Raw genomic sequence first — 10476 nt, forward strand, 5'->3', positions numbered from 1 at the left:
CAACCTCAAAGAAAGAACCTGCCTCACCTGCACTTACTCTGCCACCAGCAAAGGAAATCAAATTTGCTTTCACCTAAAGGCTTCCAGAGAGGAAAACAAATTGCACTAAATCCTAGCCAGCACCCTTCTCTGGCACTGCAGGAAGAAACTTCTTGGAGAAGGTTTGCCCCAGCTTCAGAGGGATCTCCACAGACCCTATCAAATCCCTTCCATTTCCATGTCCCCATCACACAACCAGGTGAAGCTGCTTCTCTGTTCAGACACCAGGTCACCACTGTGCTACCAGACTTTCTTCCCCAGAGCACCAGGGGCACAAACTGGTTTTAGAAGCTGTCCTGTCCAAGGGACAGCAAAGTTGGGGATGGGGAGATGCATGGGAAGCAGAGAGCAAAGACACCTTCCCCTTCTGCAATGGTTCCATCCCTTCCCACCCCAAAGAAAACCCCATTGCAGCTCTTGGATTTTGCCACTCAAATCCCACCACAGTTTGATAACTGTCCTCCAAGCCTCTCTGCTTATAATTAATGCCATTTTCTGCTATTTTGATAAGAAACCACAATGTCAACCCCATCTTCTCCTCTGCCCCCCTCCCCACCACCACATTCTCCAGTGTGAGCTTGCTGGATCCCTGAGCCAGCTTGGTCCTGCCGGGGGCTGGCGAAAGGAGGGGGGAAAATGGGAGGGCAGATGGATCATGATGAGCCCTTTTGGAATGGGAAACCTCACCCTGCTTGACAAGGTGCGCAAACAGCATCTCCAACTGTTCCTGCTAAATGAAATCACAGTGAGGTTCTGGGGAGCACCTCCAAGAGGCACAGGGAAACGAGCAGCACATCAGCTCTTCAGCCACTCCTGGGTTCTCCCCGGCTCCTCCATCCACACCCAGGCACTGACAGCCTGCGCAGCTGGAGCATCCCACTGCCTCCCGCACTTCAAAACACCGACGCTCCGAAGTTAACATCTTACAGCCACGGTGAAACAGCCCCAGAACAGCAGCACCGAGTGCTCCCTGAACGGGAACGGGGAAGTTCTCCCTGCCTCTGAGGCAGCCTCACTCCTCCACTCCCCTGGAAAATACATTTGGAAAAGGCAACCGGGAAGGGCACAGACACCTCCCTGAGAACTCTCTGCAAAGTCCTGCTCTTGCTTTGCAAAAGCTGCGATTTGCCTCCGTCACTGTGGGGCTTTTAGGGTTTCTCTGCAAGAGAGACGCAGGTCGCACTGCCCAAGTCACTTGTTTGCCGCCCAAATTTCTGCGTGGAGCAATTCCAGAGTGTTTTTGCTAAACAAAAACATGCAAAAAAATCCCACCCCAGACATTCCCGGCTGACTGCGCCCAGGAAGGTTTGACAGCTCCAACAGGACATCTCATCCCACGACACGTCTACGGCTAATGCAAAATAAATCAGCGCTCCGTCTCCCGGCGCATTTTATTTTTTTTTTTTCTCATGGCACGCCTGCAATTTCGGCATTCAAAGGCAAATCGGCCGCGCTCCCAACTCCACACGTCCCTTCCCAGCACACACAAATGCTCCGGTACTTTTCCCACCGCTGGGTCCTGCGGGGGGAGGACCCCTAATTGGGATCCATCCTCATCCCTCCGCACTGAATCCCCCAGCGCACCTCTCCGAGCAACAAAAGAGAGTTGAACCAAACGCGCGGCACCCCGCCTTCCCTCTTCTTCTCCTCGCAAAATGTTTATTTGCAGTTTTTGAAGACACCTTAACCCGCCATGTTGAACAAGCTTTATAAATATTCATTTACCGCAGTTCGGGAGCGCTACGGGAAAATATGTCTAGATCAGGGCTGCACATTTTGGCACAGCTGATTGCTTTCTTCTCTTTTCTTTTCTTTTTTTTTTTTTTCCCCCTTCCCTCTCGCCTCCTGCAGCAGCTTTTTTTCCCCCCTCCTTTTCCCCCACAGATTCAGAAGAAACCCACCCGCACACCCAAAATAACTCTTTCCGAGAGATGTGCATCAGCCTCGTAAATCTGAAAGGAGGTCGCACGAGAAAAGCGGAAAAATCATAGGTATTACTTTAAAAAAAAATAAAAATAAAAAAGAAAAGAAAGATGGGAAAAGAGAATAAGAGGAAAAAAAAATAAGAAAAAAAGGAGAAGGGGAAAATAGAAAAAAAAGGGGGAAAGGGAAGGCAGGAAAAAGGGGGGAAAAAAAGGAAATAGGAGCATCTAAAATGACCTGTCGAGGTAAAAAGAAAGCTCCCCACGCCTGCGATGGATCCGAGAGGCAGCGCGGACCCTCCCGGCCCGCGGAGCGCAGCCGGGCAGCGGCAGCCGCGCTCCGAGCGCCGGTCCCGGCCGGGGGCTCAGCCCCGGCACGCCAACACTTCCAACAACTCCACCACGGGCTCACCCTCTGGAAAAAAAAGGGGGGGAAGTCCACACACATCTCTCGCGCTTTAAAAAGAAAGAAAAAAATCATACAGATTTTTTAATACATCTTGGAAAGGGGAAAAGCGACTCTCTCCACCCAAGCGCTGCCAAACCCGATAAATAAAATAAAGGGAAATGCAAGCCGGGATGGCTTGGAAGGGGGGGCTGCCGGGCGCGGTGCCTTACCTGTGCGAGTTTGGCTTATTTTGGGGTGTTTTCCCCGTTTTTTCCCCCCGCGGAGCCGTGCGCGGTGCTGCGCGGAGCGGAGCCCACCCGTGCCTGCGCCCGCACCCGCGGCAGACTCATTCCAATATGGCATCCGCGCAGTGCGCATGCCTGCCGCTCTTTTTAGGGCTTTTTTTTTTCTTTCTTTCTCTTTTTTTTTTTTTTCCTTTTTTTTTTTTTTTTTTTTTTTCAATATTTAGCAGCCAACTCCTTCGGTGACCTTTTTCAGCAGTTTCAAGGAAAGGGATTAAAAAAAAAAAAATAAAAATGCCTAAAAATAATCCCGCTCGCATCCCAACCCACACCGCCCCGGCTGCGCCGCGCTGCGCGCCCGCGGTGCCTCCGCGCCTCGAGCCGCGCCTCCGCCGGGGATTTGGGCTCAGCGGGTGAAGGGAGGGATGGAATCCACGCGTGGAAGTGATGCCGCGGTTCGGCCGCGCTCCGCGGCGCGGGGCAGCGCGCAGCGGCATCCCGGGCTGGCCGCCCGCGTGTTAAATGCCATAAAATATCATAAAGCCTTCAACACCGGAGCGCTGCCTCCCAGCCTGCCCTCCCCACCGCTCCCCGCAACCTTTTATTCAGCTTTTCCTCCTCATTTCGTGTCGCCAAGAAACTTCCAGGGAAAGAGATGGGGGAAGAAGATAGGGAAAAGAGGGAAAGCAAAAAATGCAGCGCATCCCTCAGCCCGCCCGTTCCCTCCGCTTCGCCGGGCTCCAGCACTACCTGTTTATTCCCTGTTGCAGAAAATAAATAAAATATATCAAGAAAAGCCGGCGAAGGCACAAGGCAGGATGCAAAATCAACTGGTGGGCACCCTCCGCCCTCCCGGCGCGCGGGGACACGCACAACTTTCCCTCCTTTGCTCCCCAGGTTATTGGATGGGTTTTTGTCTTTCGGGTTATTTGATGGTTTTTCCTTTCTCTGCGGTTGCGGGGCATTCACGGCGGCATCGCGCTGCACGCCGGTGTGCGCGGCCGTGCTGGTGCGGGGGTGTTTGCACGTACAGCCACACTGCGGGATTTTTCAGATGGTACACATACTCTTTTCTCCCGTCTCGAGAAATCAGCCCCGCTGCAGGGCTGGAAAATTATGCCAGACACTACTGTCCATGCCCCCCACACTACTGTCCATGCCCCCCACCCCGGCTGGTCCGGTCCTCGGGGGGCCAGAAAAATCCGCAGGGATGGGTGGGATGGGGATAAACCCCCCCCTCTGCAGCCGGGGTTTCTCGGGGTGCTCCGGCCGCCGGCAGATCCCAGAGGTTCCCTTGCCCCGGTTTGCTCAGCAGCGGGGCTGGGGGTGAATTTTGCAGGGTTTTCGCCCCCCCTTTTGCAGCCCTGCTCAGGGACTGCGTAAAGCATCTTTGATGGGGATTTTTAGAGCCCCAGCTCCTGCCTCCCTGCAGTCATGATTGGTACGGTTGAGAATTCAAGCGGATGCTTTTGGAGCATCCTCCGGGGTGGGGGTTGGTGCAGGGAACACACATTCAACAGGTCTGGAGAAGAGCGGAGGGAAGAGATATCCCTGTTTCGAGGCAGCAACCAGTCCTGGGCTTTGTCCTTTCCACCCTGGAATTAACCCCAAACGGTGCTGTGTCCGTCCCCACGCCCGGGCTGCCAAATTTACGTCACCCCTCAAGCTCAGATGCAAGTGCTGTCTCCGCTTGCCTTTCTCAGGTCATTTCTGAGCCGAGGCTTGAAGTTTCCAGGTTGATTTCGTGAGCATCCCTCCTTGCAGGAGCAGGGAGGGTGGTCTCACACCTGGGGAAGCCCTGATTTCCCACAGGTGACCCCAGCTCTTCTCTGCCCCTTTGCAAGCACCAGCACCCTTTTCACTGGTTCTTGCTGGGGATTCATCACTGAACCTCCCCAGTCCATTTCTCTTCCACTCTCTCCAATCCCCTTCTTTTCCACAAGCGTCTCACAGACACCCCCAGCACACCACATGGATTTTGTGCAAGAGGACAAGTGAGGAGTGGAATAAAGATGAAGAAAGATGTGATTTGTTTCTGGGATACATTTGAGAAGATAGTGAAGACTGGGAAAAAAGGGCAAATATTGCAGACAGTGTTTCTTCACCACAATCCATGTTCTTGCTATTCACACTCCATTTCTGAGAGGCCACGGGCATGGGCTCAGCCTCTCCTGTTCCAGCAGATTTCCTGGAAAACACACAAATCAAGCAGTTCCTATTTTCAGGCTTTGGGCTGGATGGGATTTCAAAACAGCAAGGGAACACTGTCAGAACTTCGAAATAAGACCAAAAACCCAACCAGATGCCAGCAGAGCATTGAACTCCTGTTTCTCCAGATGATTGTGGAAAGAGGGTGACATTTTCAGCATGGTGACATTTCAGATTTCCAACATACTTTTGAAAAGAAAATGCTCTGCAAACACCATGTCTGTGTTCTCCGTCCTTTTAATCTGCTCTTAGTTTACACTGAGATTCCTCTGGCTGCAGCCTATCTTCATCAAAAGCTGGTGGCACCATCCAGTTTTGGGACAGACACAGTCACAGTGGTTCTCACAGCACTTCAGGTGTTTCTCCATCTCTTTTCTTTTAACACCAGATACCTTCATGCTTTATTTCCATTCATGCTTAAGTGGTCTTCTCAGAGGCTTTGGTTCCTCTGTCTTCTCTGGAGCTTCTTCTTCCCTCTTCACCTTGATTTTCTGTGTCCTGGCCTCTTTTAGTTTTGCTTAGAGACTATTTCTGAAGCACCGACAATGCAATTGGTCCTGTATGTAGAGAAGTGGAAGAAAGCCTTCTCCTTGTCCAAAGAGTTTGTGATCTAATTTAGGTCTGTGGATGGTATCTAAAGAAGTAGTCTGGGGAAAAAAAAAGAAACTAGGAGTAATTAAAACTGAGGAACAAAATTCCTTTGGAACTTTTCTAAGTGGCTGCTACAGAAAAGTTTTCAGATATGAATGAAAAGGTGCAGATTTATATCAGTCTGGTCTGGGGATGACTAACTGCTCCAGTTGGCAGCAAAGACTTTGCATCTTGTACATAGCTGAGAATACAAATTGTGTTTAGTGGACACGAACTGCAGTAATAGCTGAGAGATTTCATTTTAATACAACCTTTGAGAGCGGCATTGGGAAAAAAAGAAAGTGCTTTGAGAAATACTGAATTGTCCCAGTGTAGTGTCCCAAAATGTAAAATGGATTTAAGCCCTGTCAGAAAAACCACACTGAGATCAGCTCCAGTTTCAGACTCAGTGACACTCAGGGATGTATCTCCCACTGATCTAAAGCAACTCCATTAATTTCACTGCTATCCACGCTCCTTAGTGCTACATTTGTTGGCAACCATGACACCTGACCTTGTATTTCAAGTTGGGAACAGAAGTTTCACATCTGAATTTTGTTGTTGTTTTCAACTAAAGCACTTTTATGCAAGTAGCATTGATAAAAAGGTTTACCTGAACACCAAGTACCCAAGCTGTGATAAACATCCATCTGCCCTTTCCTCTGATGATCACCCCCAAAGGATTTGACTGTTAACATCCCAAATTTTCCATAGTAGAACACAAGAAACATGTCCAACCCAGTGAAATTCAGACAGTCCCATTACTTTAGATCAGATACCAGCAATTCCTGATCTGCAGGATAAGATTATCAAGAAAAAAATTTTTCCTTTCCCATTTTCCAGGCTGTTGCCTTTGGCAGGTTCAGGTTTTTGGAGGAAAGATGGAGATGTAAAAAGATCCCCTACACAAAGAGGCACAAACACACACACAAACAGAGATGTTATGGTATTAACAGACCTAATTTCTCCCTTTTCTCCTGGCTTGGGAAGAGAAATGCTCTGGGGGACATTATGGGATTTGTAGGGGATTGTGCATTCGGTTATCCATTTCTGGCCCAAATTTAAGCAGGTGCCTGAAGGACTCAGAGCATCCCACAAGCTTAACATGGTGCTGAGATGACATTTCATAAACAAGTAAATGGCATTAACCTTGCAGTCAGTGCAAATGCGGGGATCTGAGCCAACCTTTCTACAGGTAAAATGCCAAAGCTCAGGCTCTGGAGCTTCACCCATGATAGACACTGGGAGACTGGGCAGAAGTTCCTTGGTAGCAGCCAGGTTTCCTTTAACCCAAAGGGTGTGGTTGTCTCCACTTTTGGAGAGAGTTGCCTGCTTTTGGGATGCTGACATTGAGCTGCCCTGCACTGGAAAAGGGGCAGGACTGTGCAGCTGACACTGGGGAATTATTTGGGGCTGGTTAACAGTGTCCAGCCTGAGTGAGCTGAAGGATGGAGAGTGTCTAACAGGAGCTTGGTGTCAGAGAGGAGACCAACAGGGCATCACCTGGGGCTGCCTCCACAGCCAAGTGCAGCTCCTGTCAGTTCCTCTGCCATACTCATCTCCTGGGACTGCTCCTGGGTTCGCAGTGAAGCTACTCTGCGTTTTCCCTCTCCTCTCAACAAATGGTGGCCTTCAGCATCTAAGTTTTACAGTTTCCACCCCACCTTACCACAATCTTTACAGGAGGTAAAGACACCATCAGGGCCTTATTTCATGACAGTCCCTGGGCCAGGGCTTTCACGTCTACCTTTGTCTTCTTTTTATCCATCAGCCCTAGTTCAGAGAGAAGTTGGTCCCTGGGAGGTGGCATTACGATGCTGAAAGACTTGTTTCACAGTGCCATCTCCTGGAGATCATATTTAGGCTGAATTTCTCAGATCCCTTTTTCTGTCCGATGTATCTGAGCTTTGAAGGCAGGTGTTTAAGGCATGATCTAAAGAAGAGATTAGCATAAGTGAAGTTAATCCAAAATTTAAGCTCCCTCTTTATGCTTCACAGTAAAAGTCCTGCCTCTTGAATGCTGTGAACAGCAAAGAGATTGTTGGCTTGGGATTCATAAAATATTCATTGGGTTATGGTCTCACAGGCTTTGCACCTCTTGGCAGCACCAGCCCTGTGTGGAATAATTGCAGAGGCAAAAAGCCCCTTGGAGAGGTAAAGGGTCCCTTGGTGTAGCCCTTCCCATGCAGAAACTCAAGGAATACCAGGGAAAAGGGATCATCACCTCTCAAATGGCAGGTCTCAGGGCCAGGCATCCCCACAGCCTCCAGCAGCAGCTGCCCTGCACACCCTTCCCCGGACACACAGCCCATGTGGAGACCCACACACCAACTCCACAGCCCAAAGCAGTTAATTACCCAATTTTATTTATTTTTATTGCCTGTTGATTAGAAATCACTGCGTAGGGGTTGTGGCTATTCACCAGAGGGGCAATAACTGGCTTTAATATTAACTGGAAAATCTGAGCCAGCACCTCATGCTTGCAGCTCAGGAATGCCCAGAAAGCGTGGTCTCTGTGCTAAACAATAGCTCTCCCAACCTTAGCAGTAAATGAAAAGGAAGCACATGTTATACCCAATAAATCACAGCACTGAGGTTCAATACTGAGGCTCATAGCTATGAGCCTTATTGATTGTGCCAGCAGTACAGGAGAGATCGACTCTCATATCAAAAACTTGCTCATTTCTACCATTTACAAACAGCTTCCTCATTTATTTCAAGTATTTACAGGCTTTGCCTTGGCAGGCAAACACCTCCTGGTTTTTAGCTTCTACAAGCTGGTGTTGGGAAGGAAGGCTAGGGAAACTGAGGCAGGAGGAGCTGAGCTCTCACACACAGAAATGCAGTCCCAGGGAAAGGCTGTAACAGTGGAAATGTATTTAGACCTCAGATGCAGCACAGTGGTTAAAGCTTTCACTTAACAGGGGTGTTTCTGCCCAGCTCTGTGATGTCAAACAAGTAAATTCTCCATTTCCCTCCCCTTTCATACAGGAATCTCCTTAATGGCAGAACAAGACCAAAATCTCTGTCTGACAAGGATGACCAGGAGCTCACGTTTTATTAAATTATGCATCAGATCTGCATTTCTTGTCATTGCTGCACGTGAAGTGAATTCTGTATCAGAGTATGTGAAATATTGAGTTGGTCTGGCTCTCTCAATGCCCTGCTTGCATGGTGGCCTCCAAAGCCAGCTCAGGCATTTCCATGGTTTTGGTACTTAACAGGATTTAGGAGCTGGTCAGCTGTGGGCAGAAATGCCCTGACACATTCCCACAACAGCCCAAAAGCCCATCCACAACACAATTTGTGCCAAAATCTCTCTGGCAAACATCTCACCATGCAACAAAACCTCATCTTGCAATTTCCCATTCGACCTTCTCCTCCCTCCTCCTTCCAGCCCCCACTCAGCACCACCCCCAAAGTCACAGCAAAGTCTTAAAAGGTCATATCAATAATTTGGGGGATTTTTTTTTTTTTTTACAGTACTAAGATGGAAATGATGCATTTGGAAACGTCTCTCTGAAGCTGACTATGAAACAGGCTTGTGGATGGCTTTTGCTCTTTTAATGGCTCCTTCTGTATTAAGGAGGAAGATTAAGAACGAAATGCCACTAATTGCACATAAAGGCCCTGGCTTCCACAACAGAGTAACAGTACATTGTATTCAGCTTAATCTCCATCTGCCCCTAAGAGCATAATTGATTTTTTATTTTAATTTGAAGAGGCTGACACTTCTACTTCTTCATTGCCAGGTTGCTAAGCACATTTAATAAGGATGCATATGAGTGGAGGAGTCTACAGTATGCCATTAAAGGTAATAGGTAACATATTTAAGGTCATAATGAGCTCAGGACTAAGTATCTCAGTGCGGGGATCAGGTGGGAATGTGAATAAATACTTTTCTTACTAGAACTCTGCTGAGCAAGACATGGCTGTGGGCTTATAAGTAAAGAAGGAAACAGAGGGTTTTTTTCATGAAGTGAATTTTCTGATCTCATTTCAGACCATGCCCCCTTGGTAGTTCATGTCCTGCCTGCAGGTGACCATCGTTTTACCCTAGACTGGCTGACCTCTAACAAGTAGCAGCCTCTGTGCCTCAGTTTCCCCATCCCCAAAAATGAAAAGAGCAATGCCCTGGCTTTACAAACTGCTTGAATAATTCACTGCTGAAAAATGCCATATTCTGTACCTTATAAGTATTCTGTACTTTGTCTTTAGAATGGAAGCACTGTACAGATGGGAGACTGAAATCTAGGCAAACTAAAAGCCAGGTCCATAATCCCTCTTTGATTTCCTATTGCAAACAATAGGTTTTATGAATGTAGGGACATTTTTAAGAAACCCAAAAGGCTGCAACCCCTCTGTGGATGTGACTCCAGGATCAAGTCAGTTCCTCCAAGTCCTCTCTTTTATTATGACACTGATACCTTTTTCCTCCTCTTTTATGCTCTCAATAAGCATGCCCAGGACATGTCTGGTTATCTTCAGGCACCCCCAGGCTTGTAGGAGCTTCAGGAAGATTTGGTCCTAGAGCAGCATCTGCTCTGGTGCAAATTCACACCCTCTCTAAAATCCTGCAGAGAGACTCAGCTCCTACGTCTGTCACAAACTTTCAGCCAAACCCCCCAAAAAATTCAAGCTTGGAAAAAAAATTGTAGCTGCTGCCACATGTAAAGAGGGTGAAAATCCTCAGCACCCATCCTGGCTGCTCAGAAATTCCTGTTAAGGGAATGAGATACAACTTCAGGCCCCAAACTCAGGACTCTTTCCTGAGTATCCCATCAGTTAAAAGTGACTTGGGTTTTGCCGCATCCCAGTGGGCACAAAAAAGGCTGTACTTTTCCATAATTCACATATAGGAAGGATCATGGGAAAAAAACCCTGGATTTTGGCTGTGTGCAGACACCCTCACACAGAGCCCACAGTGCCAGGAGAAGAACATGCCCTCAGGCACCAACTGTGTCATCTGAGTCAACCGCTCTGATTTACGTGGTGGAACTGATCTGACACCCTAAAACACAGCATGGGATGTTCTCAGCGAGAGCTG

The 10476-nt window shown here is 48.4% G+C and overlaps 1 protein-coding gene across 3 annotated transcripts in view; it reads right to left on the reverse strand.

Annotated features, from left to right (window-relative positions):
- SFMBT2 (Scm like with four mbt domains 2) overlaps window positions 1–2698 on the reverse strand; it is a 100796-nt gene extending 98098 nt beyond the window's left edge. For all 3 annotated transcript variants that reach the window (XR_011156139.1, XR_011156138.1, XM_069034490.1), the window contains exon 1: window positions 2580–2698. The gene's annotated coding sequence lies outside the window, so the exon portion shown is untranslated. The remainder of the gene's footprint in view (window positions 1–2579) is intronic.
- Window positions 2699–10476: the final 7778 nt, after the last annotated feature.

Source organism: Aphelocoma coerulescens, chromosome 1A (genome assembly GCF_041296385.1).
Source record: "Aphelocoma coerulescens isolate FSJ_1873_10779 chromosome 1A, UR_Acoe_1.0, whole genome shotgun sequence".
NCBI classification, from domain to species: Eukaryota; Metazoa; Chordata; class Aves; order Passeriformes; family Corvidae; genus Aphelocoma; species Aphelocoma coerulescens.